General features: G+C 45.8%; 1 long non-coding RNA gene across 1 annotated transcript; it reads right to left on the reverse strand.

The window, feature by feature from the left end:
• Positions 1-889: 889 nt before the first annotated feature.
• Positions 890-10417, reverse strand: LOC108444859. Its single transcript, XR_001859563.1, has 3 exons — positions 10295-10417; positions 5306-5390; positions 890-5211 (listed from the first exon to the last, which is right to left on the reverse strand). It is a non-coding gene; the product is annotated as an uncharacterized LOC108444859 (long non-coding RNA).
• Between the last annotated feature and the right edge of the window lie 308 nt (positions 10418-10725).

Here is a 10725-nt window from a genome sequence, read left to right on the forward strand (position 1 = left end):
AGCTCCATGTCACTGCCTGCAAATGTCTGCACAAGTGCAGTAGCCTGGGCATGCTCCCACAGTCTGCCTGGGCCAGCAGGAGAATCACTGGGCTTCTATTTAAGCATCAACTCAATAAAGGCTACAGATTTTAAATGCAATTCAGTGCAACAGTGGCCAAAACTTTTAGCATCTGGACTGAAATTAAGAAAGTGGTTCCTAGCTGGGAGCTGATCCCTTTACCAGTAAACACTGCTGTCAAACTGGCAGAGCACTCAGAGTTACTCCTTTCCCTAGAAATGAGTGTGCAAGTGTAAAGTTGCCACTCTAAGTGGTGTGTCAGAGTAGGCCCTGCTTTCACCCTCCTGTATTTCCCCACAGATGCAGGGGTTATTGTATTATGCACAGTTAAAGATAATCTATTAAAAAAATTGATTGAGGTACATATGGAATCTCTCACCATATCTCATGCAGACACCTCTTTTTATTTAAAAGACACCTGAGGCACACAGTTAAGTTCTTGCTACTTAGCTCTTCTGTAGGTATATGGTATGGATTAGCATTCCTTTCATTATGATTACTTAAATTTAACTAAAATAACCAAGTTTAACTTAACATTAGTTTCATTTTTTAGTTTAACTTTTAATGACTTCATTAAACTCTCACAGGTTTGGGGTTTTTTTTCATATAAGCAAACCTTTATATCAGGGCTCACTGTGGACTATTTAAATGAAATAATTTGTCTCCTTAGATTACATCTCCCACTACATGAAGTTTGCTTCATCTTCAGTAAGTTAATGTCCTTTAGGTTTTCTCAAACAAAACAAAATTAATGACTGGCCTCTTTCCCAGTCCAGCTGTCTTGCAACCCCCTGTGAACAGATTTTTTACCACACTTAAGTTTATTACATGATCTAATTAGCATGACTGTGTAGGTGCGTGGAATGCACTGGAGGAGAAGAAAAAATACAAGTGTACAAAATTTTGTTATATAATTTGCTATGGGAACGTGATTATTACAGAGACCTGGATCGCTCTCTGGATTCTTTTCAGCAGGAACAGGATTTTGGGAGCGAGCAGTATGGCAAGGAAAAAGAAAGGACATTCAAGTCTATCACAGAGAATGGGGCCAAGAGCAGGAAAGTCTGATTGCCACCTGATTTTTGTGGCTTAGAAATACAATCACAATTTTAAAAGGTATTAATTCTATACTCACATTTGCTGCTTTTGCCTCAAGAAAAAAAACAATTCAGCAGAATTCAATACCTGACTGGAAGTGAGGACTTCAAGCTTGTCAGCTATGCTGCAAGGCTTGTTCAAAATCAGAATGAAATACAGCTTCTAATTAATAGCAAGAAAATACAGATTGTTACCCACTCTGGCCCTGAGAAAGGCATCAGGGCATCTATTGGAAACACACAGCCAGACCACAGATCAGAGCTCTGCTTCGTGTTATTAAGACATTCACACCACCCTAACGAAATTAAACAGGCAGCTCAGTAACATGAAGAGATCAGAGTCTCTTTTTTTCCTCCTGCATGCATGAAATGACGTTTTAAAGTGATGTGTGATCTTTCAGAGCCTCTAAAGGGGTCAGGCACCAGGCGCATCTGGCACGCTGATCCTCTCATTCAGGGGCATGAAGTCATCCTCCAAGCTGCATTGCTGAGTCAAGAATGTGCTATTTTCCACATGTCACTTTACTGACTTGCACACTGAACAGACATTAGTATTAATTTCATTGAAGATCAGGCTTATCTAAGAAAATTGCAAGCCCTGCTAATTGTGCTTTAATTTAACTAGAACTAAAACAGTGCTTGGTAAAGGGGGCTGATGTTATTTGAACAAGCACGCCCTGCACTATGCCATAAATCAGCTCAGCCCTGGATTCCTCCAACGGGGTCAATTTAGTGTTAGAGGATCTTCAGAGATGTGAGTTTAATTACAAAATTCCTACTAAACTTGCCACCCTGCCTTCCCCAGCATGCAGAGGGGGCCTTGTCCTCTCAGCAGCCTGAGGTGCCACCACTGTGCACACAGGCTTGCCCTGAAGCACAATCATCCCATTCCAGTCTGCTTTAGGAGAAACAGGATATGCCCTGGGGCCCATGGTTGTGCCCAGTGTCACCCTGGCTGATGGCAGCATCCAGCTGCAGCTGATGGGTCTGAAATGAGTTTGAGGATAGGATTGCAGATGATAAAGTACACAATTGCTTTGGCTCCTGCAATCAAAATATTTGCTGTGGCAGGTAGGGAGAAACAGTGCTCCAGCAGTGGGAGGTGTCTTTCTCTAATCCCTGTAAAACCAAAGGCCTTTCCTCACTGTGCCCAGGAACAGATCCTCAGAGTGACTTCCCACCTTCAAAGCATCTCTCAAAAGTCTCAGAGCCCTTACCTTTCATATTTGGGTCAATCAAAGGCACCAACACCATTAAGTGTGTGATTCACTTGATTTAAAACTACCAGCTAGAGCCTATTTCCTCTAAACCAATACACGCATGTTACACCAACAATAACTGTCCCGGGGGAAGGTGGTCCCATGCAGGAGGACACATCCCTGTCCTGCAGAGGGTTCATGCTGGCTGTGATGGGCAGATCAGTGCTGGAAACAACCACCTCAGCTGCTGTCAGCAAGTCCTGTCTGTGCACTGGGACACAATCTGTCCTCTTGGGGAGGCGGGTGAAGGAGCAATTCAGAAATCACAGGAGGGGCTTTCTGCAGCTGAAAGGGAAGAGCAGCACACTTGAGGAAAAAAAAAAAAAAAAACCAACCAAAAATATTCCTGGGGGTGAAGGAGCCTTATTTACCAGAGTGTAAAACCTTCTGTTTCTGTAGGAACATCTGAAGACAAACAGAATAGTGCACGTGGTGCCAGGTAAACAGCTCCCGCATGCCATGGCTACAGTCTCTAAGGAGCTGCTGTTTATTATGAGCCATCCCTGCCTCGGCCTTAGTGACAAACCCTCCCTGCAAATCCAGCAGGGAGAGGCTCACAAGGATGGGAAGAGCCTGTATGGAGTTGCCAGAGGGATACTTACTACACTTGGGATTATAAGCTTTTTTTCATCTCCTGGAATCTTGCCTTTTTCTCTGTGTTTTTACTTATGGGCTCTGGTTTTTTGGATGGAGTCTCACCAGACCCATTTAGAATGGACCTGTGGTAGGCAGAACAAAAGTGTTATCAAAGGAAAGATGTTAGTGATCCTACAGAGGCATTAAAAAGTCAACTATGCCTGAATTATTTATTTCCTAGTTTCTGTGAACTATATTTAAACAGAGAAATGTTCAGAATTACATGAAACTAAAGCAAGAGGCTCCCTGGAGGCTCTTGATAAGATTTAAATTTGCAGTAAATATTGGCATATTGATTTTTATCATGACCTGCTGATTTTTAATTTCCCTTCTCAGAGAACCCCCAAATTTTCTCTTTCTTTTGTTAAAAGGGTATAAATGTAAATTAGGATCCCCCAGGTTGTGCTGGCTGTAATTGTGATAATTGTTCAGTGCTTTTCTTCGATCCTTTGCCCAAGTTTTTTGCATTTCCAAAGGCGTGCTTTAAGTGATGCAGTGAGACAAGCACAACAAGCTTTAAGGAGTAAAACTCAGGTAGGCACATGGCCAGAAAATCCTCATCCTCCTCACAGAGTGCAATACACACCTGGTCCCTCCTCCTGGAAACCAGCTGCTTGCCCAGCATAGAAGCTGGTGAGGTTTTTGGGATGAGGCCCCACAGCTGCAGGAGTTCAGAGGGGCTGGTGGCCTTGTGGTAGCCAGGGAAGCCCTGAGGAAGCAGAGTCAACATGGGGCTTGAAGGAAGGGTGCATCTTGTCTTCACCACCAACAGAAAGAGGTCCAGGGGAACCCTACTCTTGGTTTTCCAGGGGAGTTGATGTTATTGTTGTGATTTCAGTGCAGTGATGTAGCCACGGGGTTTTATACTCATGTATTCCCACCACACCACTGGTAAGCCTTGATACAGTTCATTCTTTTCTTTTTAATCCAAAAGGACAAAGAAAAGGTTTTTTCATGGCACTGTCATTTCTGCTGTCCTCATACCAAGGAGTTGGTTGCAGTACTTTATGGCTTCCCTACCCTTCCATCAACCTTGGGATGTTTATTTTTCTTCAAACATAGCTGTTTGCAGCATGCTAACAAGAACTGGAGATCTTTTAACACTGCTATTTGTTTACTGAAGACATCAAAGCCTTTTTTTTTCCACGAGCCTCCTTTGAGCCGGTACAATCCGCAAACAGCCGTGCAACACTGAGGCGTGCTTTGTGCCACCACGGTGCACTGTGAAGTTACAGGTATTTTCTTAGCTCAGGTACTAAATTTAGCTCTGCTTCATCCTTCATTCCTCAGCTCCTCAAACTGTCTGTCCCCACCCCAGAGCCCTGCAGTTCCAGCAGACCCTCCTGTGCCTGTTGGGTGAAGGGACACAGCTGCCAACATGGACTGTGGCAGGGATGGCAGCTAATCTAAAACAAATATTTTGCAACATCTCTGAGCAGAAGCATTTTCCTGTTTCACTTTGATGGCCAAGATGCTAACGGGAAGCAGGACTCCATATTTAGTGTTAGGTCCTGTCAGCTTTCAGTTCAGACACAGCCTGTGGGTGCTGGGAAATACACAGTGCAGGAAATGACAGATGTTGGCAGCAAAATAAATAACAAGAGATGCTGAAAATAAAGTCCTAAGAAATGCTGGTGTATCCTTTTTATGGATTTCCTAGATACATTGAGGCTATTTTAAGGCAGATTGAACTCCCACTCCTTACAGTGTAAACAGGATTATTCCCTCTGTGGAACATATGGCAGCCTAAACATCATCATTTGTGCATCACTGGCATTCCCAGTCATGTTTCAAGCATTGCCTCACCCCAAATGTGTATCCCACCATTCAGAGCCTACCAGCAGCCTTCAGGGAGCCTTAAGCACTGACAGTACATCCCAGGAAATGTTTCCATGGAGGACAATCTAAAGCCTGAAGGAGAAGGACCTACTGGAGTGGAATCAAGAGGTCAGCTCCCTCAGGTCAGCTGCGGTATGGACAACAGGAAGAAAAGGGCGGCAAAGGAGGAGGATGGGACAAGGACTGACCAATGGGGGTTTTATCCCACAATGACATAACTCACCCTGAGATGCATTGGTTGAAGACAGAGCAGGCAAAGATCCAAGGCTTTCCAGGAATCAGGAAGGGTGATGTGCAAGGTCAGTGAGATTAAGGCAGATCTGCATGGGCAAAATCCAGGTCATGAGAAGTGCTGGCTGTAGTGGTTGGGAAGGGTTTGTGTTCTAGGGGCATTTTCAGCAACATGCAACTCACTTTTTATTCATCTGCCATGGGTGTCCTTCACATCATCACGGGAAAACATTCTGCATGGCCTGGTGCTCATGGCAGCTTTGGAGACCTGTTGTAAGGAGAAGACCCACAAAGGAGGGGCTGGAAGAGGATGTGCTGTTCAGCAGTTTTTAATCTTGAAAACCTGAAAAGAAGGTGTAAGGGGAAAGCAGCACAACCTTTTCTCCTTCCACTAGCTTTAACCCAGGCAAGCAGTGCTGGGACAACAGGGTGCAGCCAAAGAGACTGCAAGTGTGTGGGACTCAACCATTTTGGCCACTTCCCTTGACTCTGGGTGCTGTGAAACTCAGGGACAGCATGTGGCTCAGCAAGGCAGGGCTCAGCCTCCCAGAGCTGTGGGAGAAGAGGAGAAACTCTTCCCCCACAGGGTCTGCGTGGAGTTGGGAACAGGGACAAGGCCCCCTTGGTGACACAACTGGGCTGCCCCTCCAGCCCCAGCACTCAGGTGTGTCCTGCAGAGCACTTCCAGAGTCTTGCCTTCAGAAATAAAAAAAAAAAAAAAAAAAAAAAAAAAAAAAAAAAGGCAGACCTTTAAAACAAAAACACAAGAGTTTTAAGCACATCCAACTTTGGGATAAAGTGTAAAATTTCTTGCCAGAAAAATTTAAAACAAACTGGAAACTGATCATCTACTCGTTTGAACGATGGGCCTGGAGCTAAACCAGCAAGACTGAATAATGTCTCCACTGCTTTCATCTTCCTTCAGCTTTGCCTTTGTTCCATCAGCCACATGTGTGTTAAGTGTAAATTGAAGGGTTCTGTGCTGGAAAAGCAGATTGTGAAAAGGGCTTGGCCCTCATCTTATAATTCAGCTTCAGTATTACAATTACTCTTAATAGCACTTTTGTTTTGTTGTATTATTTATCCTGGCTACAACCCTCTAGGATCCCCTGAAGGGTTTTTTTTTTCTGGTGGATTTAGCCAACATCCACTCATGAATCCAGATGTTTCTGCTTTGATCCAAGGGAATTTAATGGTATGGACATGCCAAGATCATAACTTCAGGCTCAGCTTCAAGAAAAGTATTTTTCAAATTCCCTAAATCAAAAATGGAAAGTGCCACAAAACCCCCCCTGGGCCTTCCTGCATTTTAGCATGCCAGAATGGAAAAGAACCACAGGACAATGCTGCTCAATGTTCTGTGCTGGTGCAGTCTCCTACGTTGAACCAGAAATCACAGCCCGGACTGCGCTGCTCTGTGATCTCGGACACAGACTTTGCCTTTAGCACAAATTCAGCTCCTCTTCCCCTTCACCAGCCTGAAGTCTGGAGCACAGACACACCTGAGTCCAGGAAGCTTACACTGGGAAAAAGAATCCACCCCACCAAGCAGAGCCAGTGCTTCTGTGTTTAAATGAACATGTGCCTGTGTCACAGATACTCTCCCCAGAAAAAAATGGTTCCAAAACAAGGACAGGGATGAAACTTACCCTGCCCTGACAGGGACCTGGTGAATAACACAGCATCTGCTGGGCCTTTGGCAGCACTCAGGAAAAATAACCTACCCCAAACTCACTCCTTGTCCAGAGTGATAAAAGCAGCATAAAGCAGAAGTTAAAATAACCTTAATAACCTTCTTTCTGCACTGCCTGGGGTTTCCTTCAGGCACTCCCATTTGTGGCCTCCTGAATTTCTTCCCTGCTCCCCATTTGTCAGCATGAGAATTAAAGTTGGTCAGTGGTGGTGGTCAGTGCCAGTGTGGTGGTGTGGAAGGTGTCCTGTTAAGGATGGCCATGTCTTTCCAAGTGCCCTGAGGTTCCTCAATGTCAGGACACTCAGGAGCATGGAACAGCAAAGGCAGGAGATGCACAGAACAATTTTCAGTGGCCTTTTGGCAGCCAACACTAAACACCCCCTGTGACTGTGCGGTGCACAGCAAGGACACAATGTCATGGCTGAGGCCACAAAAGGTGAATTTTAACCTTTCCTCCAAGGCCCTCCCAGCTGGCCTTGAGTGCCCACCAGCAGAACTATGGTCCTGCCTTTACTGTGCACAATCCAGTCCCTTTTAAAACTCTTCCTGTGCACTGGACAGGGGAGGAACACGGAGCAGTCATTCCAGCCTGGTAGGGAAGGGCCCCTTCTGCTCCCTGAGAGGCTCCAGCACAGCAGCCAGTTATTTCCTGCTCTAACAGCATTAGTTTTCTACCTGCAGAGCTGCTGGATCAAAGAAAATTTAAATTATTCCTAAAAGCTCTTCTAAGGCTTCCCCCAGCATAGAAAAGCCTGTCAGCTGGCACAAAGGCTGGAACTGGCTCCATAGCAAACCCCTCCAGGCAGGGATGTGCTGGGACAAGGAGGAGGCACAAGAGCCAGGGAAGTTGAGCACCCAGCAAAGCTTTTCACCCACCTACCCCAGAGCTGAGCTGAGCCACGTCAAAATCCTGCTGAGGGCAGGGGTAGGTGGTGCCATCAGGCACAGGAACAAGTCCAGAAATCGATAGGGTGTCACATACAGGAGGCAGGAAGGGAACAGCAGAGTCAACCTGGATGATGCACTTGAAAAGAAAACCAATTTTCTCGTTAATATTGTGGGTCAAATGTGCTGTGCAGGGCTCATCAAGGGTGCACATTAAATGTCCCACCAGCACAGTCATTCTCCCACTTCCTAACACATCTTCTGTTTTATAACAAGGAATTTTTTAGTATTCAACTATACAATTTAAAGGCCACCTGTTGTCCTTATATGCTATATGACAAACTATATACCTCTTCCAACTTATTCTTCTGGTATTCTTAGTAAAATATGGTTTCAATGACTTGGTCTTCCCTGTTAAAAAAAAAAATCTCCATTTTTCTTTAATAAGTTCATGACATTCAAACTACTAATTTTCCTTACCATCACATCCTTTTTTTGGACACAGAATAAAGGAGATTAAATATATTTTTTAGAAGAGGGTTTATCCAAGTTGGAAGTGAAGAAATACAAAAATACTCTTTAAAGTTTTGGTTTTTTAAAAATAAATAATCACTCAGCAGGTCATAAAAGTGATAAAATGCTTTTGTCTCCATTTCAGTGGGAAGCCAGTTTTGCCTTTAACATCCTGAGCATCATGGGAGCCTCAGTGCAATTTGCTCCTGCTGTTACTTCCCTGCTCCTTGGCCCATCCTGCTACTGCTCCCTGGTTGGGATCAGCCACCTGGGTTACAATTCTGTTCCCCTTTCCCTGCACTGACTTCCCAAACCTCTGCAAACACCCATCATGTTATGAGTGGTACCCCCTCACCCTGCAGACACAAGCCATGTGTTTGAGTCTGGCTGTGTTCTGTGCAGCTTGGGGTTCATAAAAGTACTTGTGAGGACTTTTATGAAGCAGCTCCAGTTTGGACATTTAAAGATAAGAATCAGTCATGGTTGGGAAGGTGGATTGCCAGGAGGGTAGCATGACTGGGCAAGGACAGGTAGGTCCTGAATGGACCAACAGTGGGATATATAATTGGGATCAGAAGCACCCCTGAAGCCATGTGGTTCATTCCATTGGATCATCTCATGAACCTTTAATTTGGCCCTTCAGACCTATTACACCTTTTGCATGCGTAGCCCAGGCCTCTGAATTTAAAGACTTGGCAAAATTTTATGGAAATTACACAGTTAGCTTTGACATTACAGAACGCAGAACCTGAAGATTTGCCCTTCTGCTCTTCCTTGTGGCTGTCAACATTGCTCTGCCAGGAACACACAGAGCCATCAAAACCTGCACAGACCTAGCACTGAGATAAACACAGATCTGATCTCAACATAGACATCAACAGCAGGAGAGGTGTGAAAAATAACCACCATTCAGCATGTGGTACCTCTGCTCCAGCTAGAGCCTTAGGCAGGAGCACCTTGAGAGTGCAGGAGGATGAGAGGTGAGGGCAGGAGGAGCAATGGATCTCTGAGTGACCCAGAGCCCAGCACCACACCCCTGAGCAGCTCTTGCATGAGGCATAGCATTGATTTCCAGCCCTGACATTCCTCCAACCCATGCACCTTGGGGGACTTGCTGTTGCTTCAGACATTCACAAATTTTGCTGTGCTGAGGGAAATCTCACCTTCTGCGCATGCCACCCCTTGGGGGTTTTCTTCCCTTTAACCTTTGTTTGGAGCCAGTCTGGAAACCCCAAAAATAGCGGTGTTTCCATGACAACAGCCCAGCCGTGGACTCCTCTGGGACACCTGAAGGATCAAAACACCGCCAGTCCTTTCTCCTGCTCCAGCATCACACCCCGTGGTACCACAGCCACACCCGCTCCCCTCTCCCTCCTCTCGTGCTGCAGTGGGCTGCAAAGTGCTTTGGGCAGAGCCCTGCCTGCTGTGGCATCACTGTCACAGTGATGATGCTGATAAAGTCACACTGCCCAAGGGCTGCAGGGGCACGTATTGGACCACAGCACCAGCTTGTAGGGGAGAAAGGCCAGAAGGGTCTGCAGCCTAAAGGACAGAACAGCAGTTCCATTTCATAATCCCCTAAGCTTATTAATCAGATTCATAATTTTCATGCCCTCTTTGGTATTTTACAGGAGAAATGAAGCGATCCTTTGTTATTCAGTCCCTGCTTTGCTCCCAACACACAGCATTTCTCCTGCCTACATTCAGCAAAGCTCTGGAACCACTGGACCCAATGGTCCTGTCCCAGCAGAGCATCCCTGGGACCTCACCAAGACCCACAGTATCCTCAGCTGCCCCCTCTCCCTGAGCAGGGCAGGGGACCAGCCCTTTGCAGAATCAGGCCCTGCTTGCCCAAGTGTTTTCTCCCAGTACCTTTCCCAGAGACTGACTCCAGCCGAGTGCCCCATTGATCCACCACTCCTGAGGCAGTTCCAAACCCCCATCCCCTCCCTGCAGCACTCTGTCTGCCCTCAGACCAAGATTTATGAGGCCAGTCCACGGATGTGGCTGCAAGAAGAGTCCAAAAGCTTTTGTTGCAATGCCACAAGCAGCACAAAACCAGCAAAGTGCTCTTTGCATACCTGATCCTCACTGAAGAGATTCAAGCAGGACCCTTGCCCGGACAGCAGGCTCTGGAGTGGGACCCAAGGAGGCAGCGTGGATGTGTGCCAGCCTGACAATGGGGTTTCATCTAATGAGAACAGCTTTAAGTGTGGAAATCAAATATGAAACAGTCATAGCCAGCATTGTCTGCATTCTTGGAGGGGCACTGAATGAGCAGAAAGAAAGGAACCGAGACACTGGCCCAGACATGCTCCAGCTGTCTGTGACTACCTCTTCCCTCCTCCACCAAATGTAACTATTCAGCTTGTTTTCATTTCATTATTGGATGTTATTTTTGCAACCTGGGGAAAGAATAGAAAAATGGAAGGGGGGAAAAAAAACATCCTTCAAATGCTTTTGGGTTTATTTTTAAGAACTAGACCATTTCTTTCCTATCAGAGATAAGTAC

Source organism: Corvus brachyrhynchos, unplaced genomic scaffold, assembly GCF_000691975.1.
Source record: "Corvus brachyrhynchos isolate BGI_N302 unplaced genomic scaffold, ASM69197v1 scaffold162, whole genome shotgun sequence".
NCBI lineage: Eukaryota > Metazoa > Chordata > Aves > Passeriformes > Corvidae > Corvus > Corvus brachyrhynchos.